General features: G+C 37.2%; 1 pseudogene; it reads left to right on the top strand.

Moving 5' to 3' along the window:
- The first annotated feature begins 1810 nt into the window (after positions 1-1810).
- On the top strand, positions 1811-2583 carry LOC149204658 (uncharacterized protein At4g15970 pseudogene; annotated as a pseudogene).
- Positions 2584-14735: the final 12152 nt, after the last annotated feature.

A 14735-nucleotide genomic window follows, 5' to 3' on the forward strand; every position in this document is an offset into this window, starting at 1 on the left:
TAGTTCATTCCCTCTATGAACAACAAGATGAGATCTTTGTTCAAGTAAGTGAAAAAGTTTCCTTGGATGAATCGTTGGTAGATGATAGAAATGTCATGTTTGAGTATCAAGAACCATCTGAAGTTTCTTTTCTTATGATTGATGAATGTAATGAGGAACATGATAATCTGGCTGTCATATCATATGAAGATGACCTACAATATATTCAGACTACAGGAGATCAGAACATTCAGCACTGCCTTTCAGATTCTTCTTCATATGTCTCATGTTTTGAAATGTTTTTTCAAGAGGAGATCTGCTCATCTACTTGTTCAGTTTTTTTTGAGGACCAGGAACATACTTTTACTGAAGTACACTATGAAGAAAGATCAGAATCAAAAGAAAAAGACACCTTGTTTCTTCAGCAGGAGGAAAGACTTCATGTTTTTCACAATCCACTGGAAAATCTATTGCAGTCAGCAGTGAAGGTGATTATTGCAGTATTCAATGATGAAGGAGATCATGGTCAATTATATTTTTGGATGCCCAGTTACAAGTATCTACTGTTGACCAGGAGATCTGATCAGGAGAATCAATCAAGAAGGCATCTTCTTGATTGGTTACATTGGAATTTTGATATAATTTGATGGTATATTGTCTTGTAAGAAACATAGGTGGTCACGTATTGCCATCAAGCTTTAAGTTTTAAGTTAGTTTGTTAGAGTCAAGTTTTTTCAGTCATTTCAATTTGCATCGAGTAAGTTTGAGTTAAATTTTTAGTCAATAGTCTAGTGTTGATTTGGACTCCATAGCCCAATGGATATAGGCACTGTCTTCTCTCCCAAATATCTGTCGTTCTTGGCACCTCCAGGGAGCTACCATCCCCATTGGAGCCAATGTTAGAGTCGGTCTTTACATCCCTCTGTCAGAGATCATTTCTCTTATTGCATTTCATTTTTAGGTGTCTCGCTTGATTCACTCAGTTGCATTCTACTAGGGACATGCCATTATCTGACGGAAGGGTTTCTTCACTCATTTCCCTCATGATTGTACCTGTTTGGTTGGTCAAAATTTATCAAAGTTCATCGAAGTTGATTTCAGTCATTTACAGTCATAGATGCTATTTTGGTCAAAAAGAGTCTTTTCAGTTTCTAGGTCTAGGGTTTGTCTTCAGAATGTCAAATAATGCCCGCAGGCCATGAGGATGTCTTCAATAAGTTTTTATTCCAATATTTTCATCATTAATCATATTCAAGGATGTTTCTTCTTCAAAACTCTGTTTTGAAGAAGAAATTGTAAAATTTTAATGTTTGTAATAAATTTGTAATTTTAAAATTTTCCGCCATGGAGTACTTCAAATGCAGCCTATGGTCATCCTTTGCCGAAATTCGATGCCACGATCCCTGCAAAAATCAACCAAGAAAACATTATTTCAAGCCAAAAATCAAAAAGGAAATTTGAAAGAACAGAGTTGTATTAAAGGTGAAGTAATGTCAATTTTGAAACATTACAAAGTGGGTCTTTACAAAGAGAAAATCAAAGACATGTCTTTTGAAGAGATTTCAATGTTTATCAATGCCATTTGCATTCAAGAGGTCGATTGAAGTCAAAGTTTAGAGGAGAGAGGGAAAAATTTGTAATTCTGAAGCTGAGACTGTGTTTGGAAATGCGCGCGGCGCATGGGAGGCAAGCGTGGCGCATCCACGAAACGCGGCGCATTGGGCAGAAATTGATTGTGTTAATTTTCTCGAGCGCAGTGCACAGAGCTGCTACTCCAAATTTATCATTGCCTTCGTCAAATCTCTAATTTTCTTGGCTCCTCTGCTTCACAATGCTGAATATGCTAAAGCAAAAGGCTACTATGGTTGATAAGACAGTTATAATTACCATGTTAAATTAGGCATGGACAACCCCAAATTCCATGATTGATCTTTTATTGGAGAGATTTCAGTTAGGGGATGGAATTAGCTGTTTTTGGATCATTTAATTATAGTGGCTTTGGATCAAAAAGCTTATGATCGGTGCATGTCCATCCATGCTCACTACTTTGTTCTCAAGACTGATGGAGTTGACTTCGCTAGTGAGAAGATTTTCATGACAGATGATTAGTTAAAGATGATGTGGAGGGGAATCAATTTTCGGTGGACTGTGCTTGCAATGGGATATAACTTTGTTTTCATGGATGCAAATTTTCAAATTGCGTGTGACCATTTCATTGGCAGCCCTACAGATTTGAAGAACAACGCCAATGGGAACTATGTAAAATCAAATAACCGGACAGTAGAATTCTACAGGTATTGGTACATGTCACGAGAATTGTATCCTGGAAAGCATGATTAAGATGTGCTAAATAATATCAAATATGAAGATGCTATAAGCAGAGTAGGATTGAAGTTGAGGTCCTTGGACGCATCTTATTTTGGTAGATTTGTAAAGATTTCACACAAGGTTTGCACCATGCATGCAAATTGCTGCTATGAACTGAGAAACAAGCTTCAGGATTTGAGGTTAATGCTGGCAGATTGGAAACATTTTCAGTCCATGACTTTCCAACAGAAGAGATTGCATACACTGACCTGGAAAATTCGAAGGCACTGCAGGTAGAAGGTGAAATTTTTGAAACGTGACTAGTAAGTTCTGTTGCTGTCTTTGACAACCATGTTGCTGCTACACATTAACGTATTGTCTGAGATGGATTTTATTGAGAATTATGGAGAGCTCGTTTCCAACTCTACACAGATGTGCAAGATCTGTCATATTTACAACGATATCTAGATCAGGATCCTCGTACAGAAAACTCTCCGAGGCATTGTGTAAAGTGAATGAAGGCATTGCAACCTTGGGCATCCAGGATAATGGAAGTGTTGCGAATTTTGTGCAGTTGGAATTGGCTGAAATCTATTTCCTGTCATCAAAGGCAGAATTCAAAACCATTTTTATTAAAAATTGGTTTTTATTCAAACGACAAAGGGAAGGTGAAAGGTCAAAGACTGAAAGCCAAAATTAAATGAAAAATATCTACCACAGCAGAGAGATAGGAACAGATTTCATATTTTTGACTTCAGTTGCAATTCAAAGGGTCTACGCTATAGTTTTTGTCTTTTAATTGGTCATCAGGAAAATTCAAGGGGAACGTTGTTCTGTCTTTAGAATAGATGAAGGGCTCTATTTCTATCTTTATAATTTCAGTTGAAATAGCTCCCTATTTTCATCGATCTGTTTTCAACATGTGAGTTTATTTATTTTATTGTAAAACATTTGTAAAGGGGTCTAAGTTCTGGGGAAAAGGTGTGGAAGAAAACTCAGCGCTTTACTGTACAGTTTGGCAAGGGGAATTAATGAAATGATGCAGCTCTGATTTTTGAGATTCATGTGGTATGAGTTTAGCATATGTCTCTTCTTTCTGTTTCATATGTATTTTGTTATGTTTTACTGTTCATTCATAATCATTGCTAGTTGAATGCTTTTAAGTTAGAAAGGTAGAATCTATTTTATTGCTCTGCCTTGGGAAAGTGTTCATGTTCTGTGTATCTTCTTCTGTCTGAAAAGGATTCATTATATATTCCCTTTTCAGCCTCTCAACAATCTTTCCACTCCATATTATTTCAAATTTGATTGCTAAACTTCCTGCCTATCTTGCCTCATGAAACACTCTGTGTCTTTAACTTAATTTCCTAGCTCATGCTGTCCTTTTTCCCATGCAGCCCTGAAAAATTCAGTCATTCATTAAATTACCTCTTTCATATTTATTTACTAGCCTAAAATCAGTATCCATTTTAAGTCATCTCAGACCCTATTAAGTATTTTTACTGAGTTGACCCGGAGAGAGCCCTCTCCTGTCCTCGTAGGGCTAGCTATGAGATTGAGCGTGGTATGGTGTTATCTTGAATCCTGCCTTGCTTCAGCCTAAGGCAGATTTTAGATCTAACAGGTCCTTCAAGGAGTCATTTCAGGATGTCTTCAGGCCATGAAACTAACTGGGAAGGAGGCATTCAAGTGGTTGACTTGTTTAGGGCATGTAGCAACTGAAATTAGGGTTTGATGAGCCCTAAACATTGATCTGGATATAGGGAGTGATGTGCCCAAATGGATCTGTAACACAAAGGATGTTTCATTTTCATTTTCCCCACTATTTTTAGCGAGTACCCAATTATTTTTATCATAAGATTGAAGGGGATAACATATTCTTGTCATGTAAGTTCATTCTTTGAATGAATCTATCCTAGTAAGTTTTACAAGTCTAAGAAAGGAGAAATGTGGTCTCATCATGGTAATGAGTCTTTCATCGTAAAATTTTAACAAGTCCAACGTAAGACTAAATCAGTATCGCTTTCACATTTAGAGAGTTTGAAAAGGAGACGAAAAAGAAAAATACGTTTTGTCCCTTTTCGTAATTTGTCCCTCAAAACCAAAAAGGTAGAAAACAATATTCGAGAGAACATCTTGACCATGTCGATCAAGGTCTACCTATTTTGTAAATAGTTAATATCAGCCCAAAAAATGGGTAAACATATACTGAGTTGATGTCAATTCATTTAATTTAATGAGTTCGAAATGACAAGTACTCAACGATCTTTTCATTTTTCGAGAGTCATAAAAGAGCTTAAAGATGATTCCAGGGGGATTCCTTTTTCGTTTATTTTTAATGAGTCCAAAAAATAGATAAAATAAAAACTCATTTTGAATCAATCAATAATAATCACATGTTCATTAGAAAGTACCTGTAATTACACAAGGAAATTCACTCATCACTGATATTGAGAAATAATAATAAAATATGGCAAAAATGAACCCAAAAGTTATAAGTAACTCATAAGTAAAAATATTTTTACCAGTTCACCAAAGTAAGCTTTGAGAGTTCATTTGTGACTTATTTTGCTCGATTTTCAAATTACCAGTGCATCATTCCCCAAATCGTCTTCAGTAGGTAAGAGCTATGTGGATCTATGCATGTACTCTTGCAATTCATTGTATTTTTATGCTTTTTCATTCAGTTTTTTTTGTCAGTAGGAGGATTTTTGCTTTTAAATCATGTGGGCGACCATCAAGAGTTTTCTCATCAAATCCACGATGATTTCTCTCAAGGCCAAAGGCCCCCATGATGGCATTGCTCTGTTTATAAAAACAAGCACGATGGTTCTGAGGCAGAATATTTTGAAGGAAAAATCCTGTTTGAAGTAAAAATTCTCAGTTTTGATCCATGAAAAAGTTTCTAAGTTGTGTTAAATGACATTTTGTAGGAAATATGGTTTTAGAATGGAAAGAAATAGTTGATGAGGCCGAACAACACCAGGCAGCCTAGAATCCAGAATGTATCAATGCTTTGAGAAATTGTGGGTTGCTAAAATTCTTCAAGGTTATAGGGTTGGGAGATAAGATGGAATTTCTGCCCTAGTTGATTAGTCTTTGGTATATAGATCGAGAAATATTCATAATCAAAGGCCAGGAACTGGAAATGGAAGAATCCAACATTTACTTTATCATGGGATTGTCTCGAAGAGGAGAGAGAGTCCAACTCTTCGAGTCTCATTGAGGTGGTGAGAGTATTAGTTCTCTAATCATGAGACATTTCCCAAGTGCTAAAATGACGAGGAGTGGGAAGGTGAAGATAGAAGCTTTCAAAAACCTTCCCCTGAGAATGATATAGTACATCGTATCTCTCGTATCTAGGATGCAAGCCCTACATGAGAGTTTGAAATCGCAATTCCAGTATGTAGTGGAATGTTTGACTCCAACCATATTCAACTAGTGTGGAGGGTTACTAGCGAATATGAAGAGATAGTTAGCCAATGGAAAGTGAGGATACCTGAAAGAATTTGGTTTCGGTTCGATACTGGTGACTTTCTTCCTAGAGTGGTTGGCCTTATTTTGGTATCAGTGCGTAGAAGTACTAGATCCTACCCCCAAGGACCCTAGGCTAGTTATGTGGAGTGAACTCATGGCCCGAGGAGGAGGCAGTGAGCAGATACATTACCCTCCATAGTTTTTCACTTGGCTGGAATTCCAATTACTTGTTGTGGATGATTATGCTTATGTCGACACAGATTTCATATGGGATCTAGATCTACCTCTGGCACTGGGAGAACAATGGATTAATGCAGGTAAAACTTGTTTTAGGATTTTTTCAAGTTTTATGAACTTTTTGTAAAAGTGTAGCTAAGATTTAACTTGTGATAAATGTGGAGATGTTGGACCAAAAAGACAGTCTGGGATGTTGCCAATAGCACAGTGAGCAGCCCATCAAATAGTAGGTGTTGATTATGAGGAAGGGGTGGACCCCTTGGTAGAGATGTAGTGCAACCTGGATGTGATTACCTAGGGGATACTAGAGTATGCCACCATAGATGAGGTTCCACTGCGATGGAAGAGGCAAACCATAAGAGTGTCAACAAGATTGCGTCAACTGTTAGGCTGAGTGATCAGAGTAGTCTAATGCTACCATGAGCATCGTGCAGGATGATAGCATTTCTAGTTACATTTACAAATTTTGTAGGCTATTGAAAGCCAAGTGTCTCAAAACACTTTATTTTTTGAGATTTTGATGCAAACACTTTGACAGACACTATATCTATAACACTTTATTTTTTGAGATTTTGATGTAAACACTCTAACAGACACTATATCTATATATATATACATATACATATACATATACATATACATATACATATACATATACATATACATATACATATACATATACATATACATATACATATACATATACATATATACATATACATATATATATATATATATATATATATATATATTATATTTTCTACTTATGTGTCCATGAATCATGATGATGTGATTGGTTTTATAAATTATGCAAATGTCTATCAAGAATATAGTTTTCTAATGAATCTGTTAATGTATTCAAATTGCGTGGAATATGATAATATGTGATAAAATCAAAATTTATTTCCAGTAATCGAACACATAGATATATAAGCAATATATTTGGATTTATTACTAAATAATGATTGTGTAACTATAACACAACAAGTTGTGAATCTAACTTGACAACTAAATCTCTAATGCCAAGGGCAACTCCTTCTGACAATAGTTCAATAACTACATTGTATTCAACAATATTGTTAGTTGTTCGACCAAGGCATACACCTTGTATGTTGATCGACTCACCATCAAGGGAAAAGAGTGCCCAAGCTATGGAGGACAGATTTCGTGTGCTATGACAATCACCATCAGCAAAACTGGCATAATGACTTAACGACTTCTATGAACCGAATTGAACACAAGGTAAGCAAAAAAACACATGTCTGCAAAGCAAACAAACAAACCAAAAATCAAAAAGCACACACCAATGAATTCACACACTAATGTACAAAAATTAATTACACGAATTTCACGCATAATACTTTTTCAAAATCAACCCAATGCAGGGCTGTGGCAATGCATTTCCTTCGTAATCAACTAGCTCATAGGTGCTTTCTTGCAAGATAGGTTTGACGATATATCACCCATGCCACATAGGTTAATAAAGGAGGACCAGGTCACCTTTAGAAAAGTATGAGGAGAAACAGTTTGACCAAAAATAGCTTTGACATGTTTCTTTTGGGCTTCGATTACCATCGCAATAATGTGATGAGTCTTGTGAAGCCTCTCTAGCTAGAATAATCACTCCTCCTCAGGTGAGGTATTAGGAAGAACTTCAATAGCTAATTTGAGCGAAGGGATTTCACATTCAATTGAGAGAGTTTCCTCTAAACCATAAACTAGATGGAATGGAGTGAATCCAATGGTCGACTTAGTGAAATTTATGTAAGCCCAGAGAACCGAGAATAGCATCAGATGCTAGTCCTTCTTGTGCTTCTCAATAATGTGTTGAGACATAGTAATCAGAACTTTATTAATTGCTTCGACTTGGCCATTGGCCTGTGGATAATAAGGAGTTTAGCTATCCTGATGAAGCCCCAACTAAGCAGTCAACTTTGCCATCACGTACTGACGAAAATGTGATCCATGGTTAGTCAAAATGACTTGAGGAACGCCAAACACACTATGATGTGGTTCAAGAGGAACTGAGAAGCAGTGATACCGTCAACATTATATGTGGGCATCACCTTAGCCCATTTAGTGAAGTAGTCAATGACGACGATAATATATCCATGCCCCCAGCTGAGTGAGGGTTACATGTCATGAAGTCTATGCCCCCATGAAGTCTATGCCCCATTTAGAAATGGCCCAACGGTAACTACTGGGTGTAAGGTTGTGGGAGGGTCGCACTTCTTGCGGTTAAAAATATGACATTCATGGCATTTCTGAAGAGCCAGAATATAATCTTTAAAGATGGAAGGGAAGAGATAATTTCCTGAGCAGTGGCGTAGCCTGAGATATGACCACCAAATGCTCCAAAGTGGTAGTCATTCAAGACTTGTTCAACCTCTTCAAATGTTAGACATCTGTGAAGAACAGAGTCAACACTGACTCAGTACAATGTATCACCAAGAATCTGATAGGGTTGGGACTAATGTTAGATGCAACATCAGTGGGATCGAGACAACTCAGATCAAAAGGTTTGGGTTTGAAGATAAAGGATAATATTTCCATACCATGGGTGAAGACTGCTAATGAGAAACATAGTCTCATCAGGAATCTACTCAGTAAAATCAGTAGAAGTACTTGCAGACGGAAGGGCACATATCAAATTGGAAAAAACAAGTGATTTATTTGATTTGGAAGCAGTAAATTCCAAATCAAACTCCTATAGGATAACAATCCATTTGGAGTATTTTCCTCTGAGTAATTGATGATTCAAAATATAGGTCATGGGGTTGCAATCAGAAATCACTGTGGTTTTCCATAAGAGGATATGATGACGAAATCCTTGGACAGGATGGACCACTGCCAAGGAAAGTTTCTCGACATGGGAATATCGAGACTCAATGCCAATGAGATTTCAGCTTAAATAATAAACCACATGTTCATTTCCATCGTCGTCATCCTAAACCAACACCACAATAATGGTATTGCCAGTTGCAGCCAAGTATAGGAAATAATCATGTTGATAATCAGGGGGATGCAGTAAAGGAGCACTGATAAGCCTATTTTCCAAAGCATCGAAGGATTTCTGGGAAACTTCATACCAAATGAAAGGGATTCCCTTTTTAGCAAGTGGGTAAAACCATTGGTGAGTTTGGTGTAGTTAGGAATGAACCGATGAAGAAATTTAGCCTTTCCTTGTAGGCTTTGCAATTGAAGCAATGAGGTGGGGGGCGGGGGGTTAAGTTGAAAATAGCCTCAAATTTTAAAGGATCAAATCAAATACCTTCACAGGACACAACAAAACGCAAAAGTTGACTAGATTCAATGAAAAAATTCACTTATGCGGATTTAGACGAATGTTATAGCATCAAAAATGCAAAAAGATGAATCTTAAGTGGTCCGGATGGTCATGCGCTTAGAAGAATGGGCTGGTAAGTCATCAAGGTAAGGTTGAACAATGTGTCGAATATCATAAAACACATAAGACATTGCTCTCTGGAAGGTAGTGCCAACACTTTTTAAGCCAAAAGGAAGCTTGTTATAGGAAAAAGTGCCCCACAGATAGATAAAGGTTGTCTTATGTTGATTAGCAGGTGAGATGTTGATCTAGTTGTAACCCGAAAATCCATCTATGAATGAGAAAATATCACTCCCAGCACACTCGTCGATGATCTAATCGATAAATATAGTGGGATAGTTGTCTCTTTGACATGTGCAATTGATGTGATGGTAATCAACACAGAAATGGATCGTAACCTACATTTTAGCAACAGGGACAATCTGAGACACCTAATCTGTAAATGGGATTGGATAAATAAATCCAGCTTTTAAAAGTTTCTCAACTTCTACCTTAATAGCAGTAGCCTTCCAAGGATGCACAGGATGAAGCCATTGGCAAACAGGCTTTGCACTAGGACAGGTAGGTATTTCATACACCATTATTGTTGGATCAATACCAGGCATTTCCTCGTATGACCACATGAAGATGTCTTGAAATTCTTTGAAAAGTTTAGTGTAAATCCTGATCTCATCGAGAGAATAGGAAACCCCAATATGAATGTTCTCAACAATTCCAGGTTTAATGGAAATGTTAAGAGGCATGGTTGCAATAATGTTTCCCATATTACCCTGAGACAATACTTCGTGCACCAGAATAGGTGGTTTCAGTGGATGCGTTGGGAGATGAAAAAAGAACACTTCAAGACACGAAGGCATCTCACTAAGGCTGGGAAGAAATGAAGAACGATGATGGAGATCGTTCCAAGGAGTCTTGTCCATAGACACAACCTCAACGATACTCTCATTGGTGGGTAATGTCTCGTTTAAAGGATCTGTAGAATCCCATGAACCAAGCCAAGGAGATGGCACACAAGTATCTAGGTTCATAGTGAAAACAACACGACTTTGTGGAGAAGCCGTTCAAGCCAAAACAATTTCTTGATATGCTTGTTCTAATGGACTTAACGACATACAATCACTGAAGGAATCGATTTGATCTGGAGTAGGAAGAATCCATGGATCTGTGGAAACAAAGATCATATTGATTGAAGTGATATTTGGAGGTTGGAGAGAAAGAGTACCCATTAAACCAGTGTCTTTGAAAAGACCTTCCTTTGCACTCTCATAAGGAATTTAAGTATTTCCCACATATGGGGCATTGTCATTCGATATACTAGAAGAGAAAAAAGACAGTTGGTTGATGGTGAAATTTTTTCCTTCGTGACGAATACAGAGCACCTGTAACAAATAAAAAACCACAAAAAACATAGCGTGGATCCAACTTCACCCAAGAAGAAGGTTGTAATTGAGATTCGCATCTACAACTTCCACTTCTAGCTCAATGATCTTTCCTTCCAATGTGATAGGAAAATTTGTGAGAATACCATATGGACCTGAGCCTCTACCATGAAAGGCCTCCAAAGTGGTTGGGGATGGATTTAGAAGAAAGGAGAGCCAATGGCCTTCCATCACGACACATACATGATATAGGTAGAAGCACCTTCATCAATAATAGTCTCATGGATTGTCTTTCCTTTAATGATGACTCGAATCATAAAAGAAATCTGATGAGGAAGACAAGGAACGTGGTTTTCAGTATCAAAGGTGATTAAAGTCAAATCAGCATGATCAATGGTGCCTATAGCAGAAACCAATGATTTCCACTGCATTGGACATGTTTAGAGAACCCCCAAAGTAGACATCATCGAAGGTGCTTGAGGTAAATATTCAACAATATTATAATGTTGTGTAGTTCTAGCATTCAGATTATAAGATGATTTCCAAAGTACACCTTTCGGATGTGGTTAGATTATGGATTCATTATTAAGATGTTCAATATGGAGCGGACTAGAACTGGATGGAGTGGAAGTAGAAGGGATATCAGTGACTTCTTTCTTCGCGGTTTGATAGACCTTTGTTCGAGTAGCGATCAAAATAGGCTATGAACCTTGCATCATGAAAACTTGGGAACCAAAGGAGGGAGAGTATTATGGTTGGTCTACCAACTGTGTCTGCTGAGATGGAAATGGTTCTTTCAAAACAATCAGAGTCCCTTTCAATAAATAGTTAACCTAAGAACGTTGGGAACAATCCTTTGTATAATGGTCTTCCTCACAGATGACGCAATGATATTTCGGCCTTCGCTTGGAAGCATCATCAACAGATGATTTGGGTGGATCCTGTTTCAGGGTATTAGTTTTAGCTTTACCTCTACCATTTTTATTACTTTTTGAGGCCTTATCTGTTGTGGTAGACTGAACAACATGTACCTCAGAGGTTTTACCAAGATTTGACGAATTTTTCGAAGGATTACTGGAGCCAATGCCTGAAACAGATTTTTCTTCGAAGAAGCCTTAGTGGAAGTATGAGACACTGGAGCAATTAAACCATCAAGAGGAGGAAGATCAGGAGACTTTGAGGTTACCAAATCTGAAGATGGTCTTGAAGCATCAGACAACATCTCATATAACGTGCCAGATTGGGAATATTCTAAGTCTAGATACTGAGAACGAGTAATATATTGGTCCTCGGTAACACATCCACCCATTTCTATATCTGTAACAATTTTGTTTACAAATGATTTTGTGAACCATTCAGTTAACAACTCATTAGGAATATAGAATTTGATGAGGCAACGCCAACGTATCCATTCATGGATATGATCATAAATATGGGTTGCAGTATCTCTCTCAAGGGATGTGAGCAAATGAGTGTCAGTTTCATATCAAACCGGAAATTGGAAGTGAGTAAGGAAGGCCATAGCTAAGGAGTTAAAGTTAGCATAGGTAGATCGAGGCAATTCGATATACCATTTTGTAGTAGCACCTGTTAAGGTTCTATGAAAGAGTCCGAGATGAATAGAATCGTCAACATATGAATTTGAAGAGCACCATAAGTGATATGTCATCACTTGGGCCTCTGGATTCTCTTTAAACTTTCCTTCAAATTTTGGGAAATCACTTGGCATTTGAGTTGGAACTGGAGGCCAATAAGGTGAATGAAGAATAGGATCATTTGTGAGCCTCAAGACATCATGAAATTCCAACGTAGCCAAAAATGGCAATTGCAGATTGAATGTCATGTAGGGCCTTTGAGGAGTCCCAAACTATGGGTTCCAACCATGTTGGTAAGGATTTGGCCCCCACAGTAGAGGATTTTGGCCATACAGGATTTGATTTTCCCCCACCGAGGGGTACCTTGACCATAAGGTGGATTTTTTTCCAGGGTAGGTTTGATAAAAAGGTTGAGTAGGCTACTGAACAAACTGAGTTTGCTACTGCAAAGGTTTCCCTTTTTGTAGTAACTGATTCCCTTGTTGTTGCAAAGGTTTCCCCTGCTACTACAAAGGCTTTTGATACTGCTACAAAGGTTGCCCTTACTGCTATAACAACTTCCCTTGTTGTTGCAAGAGTTATTGGATAGTTCCTTGGGGTATACCATAAGGGTATTGGTAATTTCTGAATTGGATCTAACCATATGCACCAGGAATAGTGGATTAACTAGGCTAGACACAAGCACCTACTTGTGGAATGTAAGATGGATTGACTAGGGCTTGCGAACATATGGGACATAATGTTAGGTCCCTATACTACTAGTGTAACCCCTTATTGTTATTAGTACAACCCCCTTATTATATTGTTGTGCCCATGTAGTCCCCATATTTTTATTATTGTGCCCCATAGAAGCCCATTATTTTTATTATCATGCCCTTACATTATTATTGTTATGTCGGCTCTGATTATATTATGACCCCTTAGACTCTTATATATATAAAGGAAGTATTTTCATTTGTATCATCTAAGAATTTTTCATTTCTGTAATATAAAGGAGGCTTCTCCCTTGAAGAGGCTTATTTCTCAGGCGTTGATCTATCTTTTCTATCTTTTTGTGAGTTGGTTTCATAATATTTGGTATCAGAACTATGGATTCTAGGGTTTTGCTACCCCAAATAGGTCATCATGGAATTTTCGCTATAACCTTTTCGCTATGAAGTTTCAATATCTACAAAAAAAACCCATCTTAGAAGAAATCAATTTGAACCTCGCATCCAAATTTCTGTTCTTTTCGCACGATATTTTTGGAGATATGATCTGAGGAAGTTAGGGTTTTTGCAAGCTCCAAAACTTCATCTAAATAGGTCATCATGGAATTTTTGCTATAAGTCTTTCACTACAAAGTTTCAGAAGCTAAAACAAAAACCCATTAGAGAAGAAATCAGTCTAAACCTTGGCTCCAAATTTCAGATCCTATCCTGCTATATTTGTGGAGATCTAATCTGCGGAAGTTATGGTTTTTGTAGACCCCCGAATTACATTCCAAACAGGTTACCTTGGGAAAATCGTCATAGATTTTTTTATATGCATCAAATTTAAATCCTATAAGAATTCTCAGAAATAGGACTTCCTTTAGTTTTCTGTGTATTAGTTTCAAGTACTAAGGTCAAAACAGTGAGCCGCAGCACGTTGTACAACTTTCCTCTACTGAACTAGTCTATAATCACGTCACCATGGGAGATTTGGCATAACTCTTTCTTGGATAATCAAATTTTGATAAGACTCATACGGTTAGAAAGATAACACAGAGAGCTACTGCAAAAATAAATTTCAGAACTTGGCGATATGAAATTACAGAGTTACAGTCATTTCAAGATCGAGCTCCTAAAATCAAGAAAAATCGAGATGAGGATGTTTGATGGCAAGGATTTGGTAAATTGGATACTACAGATGGAGAAATATTTTGATCTACATGGTGTACCATTGTTACAAAAGGTATTTATTACATCTTCATATTTAGAACAAGATCAATTTTTATGGTATAAAGGGCTTTGTTCTCGTAAACCACTTGTTATGTGGTCAATTTTCATGGAGGAAATTATAGCACATTATGAGGATACAAAGAGCAACGCCTTATTTAGAGAAATAACACAACAATTGGAAGAAAAAAGAGAAAAAGGGCTTTGTTACAAAGTGGAAAGAAAAATTATGGAAACAAGGAAGTCTACACCTCACAACTATGAAGATGGAAGTTTTGTTTCTCCTAGCCTTCCACAACCTACAAGGGTTACACCACAACAATTGGAAGAAAAAAGAGAAAAAGGGCTTTGTTACAATTGTGATAAAAAATACATTAAAGGTCATAAGTGTGCTGAGAAGAAATTATTTTACATTGATTGTGGAGAGGAGAAAGAAAAGGATAAAGAAACGTCAAAAGAAGAGTATATACACCAGGAACCAACCCCAGAGAAAGAA

Source organism: Pinus tabuliformis, chromosome 1_2 (assembly GCF_031772625.1).
Source record: "Pinus tabuliformis cultivar Carrire ecotype Pingquan chromosome 1_2, CPIR1, whole genome shotgun sequence".
In the NCBI taxonomy this organism is placed as follows: domain Eukaryota; kingdom Viridiplantae; phylum Streptophyta; class Pinopsida; order Pinales; family Pinaceae; genus Pinus; species Pinus tabuliformis.